The sequence below is a fragment of the Salvelinus namaycush genome, unplaced genomic scaffold (assembly GCF_016432855.1).
Source record: "Salvelinus namaycush isolate Seneca unplaced genomic scaffold, SaNama_1.0 Scaffold71, whole genome shotgun sequence".
In the NCBI taxonomy this organism is placed as follows: domain Eukaryota; kingdom Metazoa; phylum Chordata; class Actinopteri; order Salmoniformes; family Salmonidae; genus Salvelinus; species Salvelinus namaycush.
The window spans coordinates 260,583-264,055 of NW_024061431.1; the positions used below are offsets into that span (position 1 = coordinate 260,583).

Here is a 3,473-nt window from a genome sequence, read left to right on the forward strand (position 1 = left end):
AGGGAGGGTATCCTCCAAACAACCAGTGTCCCTGCACAGAGGGAGGGGATCCTCCAAACAGCCAGTGTCCCTGCACAGAGGGAGGGGGTTCTCCCAGCAGCTATAATCATTGCACAGAGGGAGGAGATCCACCGAGCATCAGGCCTCATCCCGACACAGAGGGAGGGGGTTCTCTCAGCACCTAGCATCATTGCGCAGAGGGAGGAGATGTTCCGAGCATCAGGCCTCATCCCGTCACAGAGGGAAGGGATTCTTCCAGCATCTTCTATCACTGCGCAGAAGAAGAAGATCCTCAGAGCATCAGGCCTCATCCCTGCACAAAAGGAGTTGATCCTCCTGATGGCCAGTGTCACTGCGCAGAGGAAGGGAATCGTCCCAATGGCCAGTGTCCCTGCGCACAGAGAGGGGATTGTCCCAAAGGCAAGTGTCTCTGCTGAGATGGAGGGGATCTTCCAAACAGCCAGTGTACCTGCACAGAGGGAGGGGGTTCTCCCAGCAGCTAGCATCACTGTGCAGAGGGAGGAGATCCTCCGAGCATCAGGCCTCATCCCTGCACAGAGGGAGAGGATCCTCCAAACAGCCAGTGTCCCTGTACAGAGGGAGGGGATTCTCTCAGCAGCTAGCATCACTGCGCAGAGGGAGGAGATCCTCCGAGCATCAGGCCTCATCCCTGCACAGAGGGAGGAGATCCTCCAGAAGGCCAGCGTCCCTGCGCACAGGGAGTGGATCGTCCCAAAGGCTAGTGTCCCTGCAGAGAGGGAGGAGATCTTCCTCACAACCAGTGTCCCTGTGAAGAATGGACACAATCATCCACAACCACCTCCCATCATCCCCATGGTGGCACCACTGTGGAAATGGGATGGTGGAGCGTGTACTCCACCTGTGGATTTCTATTCCAAGAGAAGAGGTCACTTAAACTTACCTAATTAGTAAAGAAATTACCATTGTGATAGCTTGATAATAAGTTGTGATAGGTTAAATGTATGGCTCATGTGAGTGTATATCTGTAATCATTTCATGCATTTTCTACATAAAACAGGTTTAGCTCCATTTTACTTTGACATTTTAGTCATTTAGCAGACGCTCTTATCCAGAGCGACTTACAGTAGTGAGTGTATACATTTTCATACTCCAGTGAATCTCTCCAGGATTTCGCATGGATTTTTTTGATATTTGCGGATAAATATGCTAGATTTTGCAGCAACAATTATGACATTTTGCATAGCAATATGCAATTGTTTTGTCCAATTTGTTGCAAAAATGCGCTGACAAGGGAAAAAACTGTGTTGACGTGTGGCTTGATTGAACCATATTATGCAGTAAATGTGCGGTGATTGGTTGAAATTGCGAGCCCTCTTTTTGTACTGTGGTAATGGGTCAGTTCTATGCGATAATATTGTGATGATGTGACTATTTTATGCAGAAATAGTTTGGCGATTGGTCAAATTTGTAAGCCCTCGCATAATATGCAGGGAATTGTTGATTTTGCAACCAAAACAATGCGATCGCAGAGTCCTGGAGTAACCTCCCTGCGTGTAGGTTAAGATTGGGTTGTAACAGAGTATCAGAGCCAGACGTTTCTACCTGTCAGCTAGTAATTGTTCTGTATGGTGACATGAGCAGAGTGGCCTGACTTCTCCCACTTATTACAGATGTCCGACTTAGATATGTTGAGCATCCTGCTATGATGTCCATCACCAAGCCGGAACACTCCGAGGCCAACCCTCAGTGCCAGACTGTCAGCCGGCCGGTGGCTGAGCCTGAGACCCCTGCTGTTCACAATAACAGTGGAGGCTGGCTCAGCTGGGTCTTTGGGAGTGGAAGAGCTAATAAGAAGGAGGTTCATCTACCTGAGGACAAAGACAGATCTGTAAGGAACTGGTTCTTAACACTATATTCTATGTAGAGACAATTGAGTGGATTAAAAAAAAAATATTGTGGCTTGCTTCACATTGCTAATATCTTCTTCCTCAGATTGTCTGGGATCCAACTCTGCACAGATGGGTTAACAAAACTGAGCCCAAGGCTGAGGTACACACTTAAATTCAATGAAATTTAAAACAGTGAACAACCATTGTATTTCAACTGTGATAATATTACTAACAATTTGGAAAATGTGTTGATGTGTTTTAAAGAACAAGTGTGTACCACCACCTCCACCGATGGGGACATATGGATATCAGGGGAACACTGGCAGTGTCCCCAAAGGAGCGAATCCTTACTCTATGAAAGCAGGTGAATATTGCTTTAGAATACATGTGGTTTAACCAAGACTGTGTCAGCCGATCATAGATGTCCCTGGTGGTCTCCTGCTAACAGCTTTCCCACTACCAGCAGGTCTATGGGGCAGCAGATACCCTACAATGAATTACAATGATGGGACCAACTCAAAGCCTCCAAGCCATGGGCCTGGACTGCTTCCTAGACACCTCTCTGGCTTGCTCCCTCCTTCACACTTTAACCTCATGGCACCAATGGTTGTGCCACCTGACACTCTACCCTACTGAGGTATGACTCTGGAAAATCCTTCCAAATTGTATCCATTCATCATTAACTGAGATTTTTCTTTAACATAGAAAGTGGCTGAAATAGCAAGCATGTTAACTATTTTTTATTTTTGTCCAACAGGCCATTTGCCCAGAGTGGATTTGCCATACATAGATGTTTTCAGCAATAAAAATCTTCAGCATAAAAAAGTATTAAAAGATGATCTTTTAATTAAATCTCTCCTTTGTGTCCTCATGTTCACATTAATTTGATGTGTTCTATCATCCTTTACAATGCTTATTGCTTCTGCATTGCTTTACAGACAAATATATATTATACACATATATTTTATTTTAGACATTACAAAAACATATTTTTGTGCATTTTGGATTTCCTACATTTACTTACTGTACAGACAAGTATATTTTATACATATATATTTTTTTTAACTACATTTTTTTATGTATTCCATAGACAGAAAGAAATATATTTAGATGCATTTTGAATTCCTAAATGTCAATATTTTATTTTCTGTGTCACGTGTTTATGCCCATTTGTGTACATCCTGTGTATGTTACCCTTCCAATGAGCTTATCATATAAACTACAACGCAAAAAAATATGGTTTAATTCACTTTTAATAATGTTAGCACAGGTAACAGCCGTTTACAGTCTTTCTTTAGTTTTTCATTCTTACTCTTCCCAATTCAATTGAACTATATTTCTTTATTTCCCATGGGCTTCACCAGAGTACCCCCTAGTGGCTGGAATACAACTGTATTAAGCCCCTTACAACACCCCCCTGCAAAAACGAAATGTTGTCCCAGTTGCAGCCTAGTATCTGTCTTGTTTTGCACGCTTTGTACAAAATAATAAAATGCAGTACTACAGGATATTTCTTAACGTAGCTCTTTATTAGCTAGCTATAACTGGCATGTTCACGTATCGCCAACCAGCATCAAACTGACCATGACCTAACCATTTGGG

General features: G+C 43.3%; 1 long non-coding RNA gene across 2 annotated transcripts; it reads left to right on the forward strand.

Moving 5' to 3' along the window:
• Positions 1-746: 746 nt before the first annotated feature.
• On the forward strand, positions 747-2,211 carry LOC120042541. Of its 2 annotated transcripts, none has more exons than XR_005476128.1 (3): positions 747-907; positions 1,975-2,031; positions 2,136-2,211. It is a non-coding gene; the product is annotated as an uncharacterized LOC120042541 (long non-coding RNA). The 2 variants fall into 2 exon arrangements; XR_005476129.1 differs by lacking the exon at positions 747-907 and adding an exon at positions 1,763-1,870.
• Positions 2,212-3,473: the final 1,262 nt, after the last annotated feature.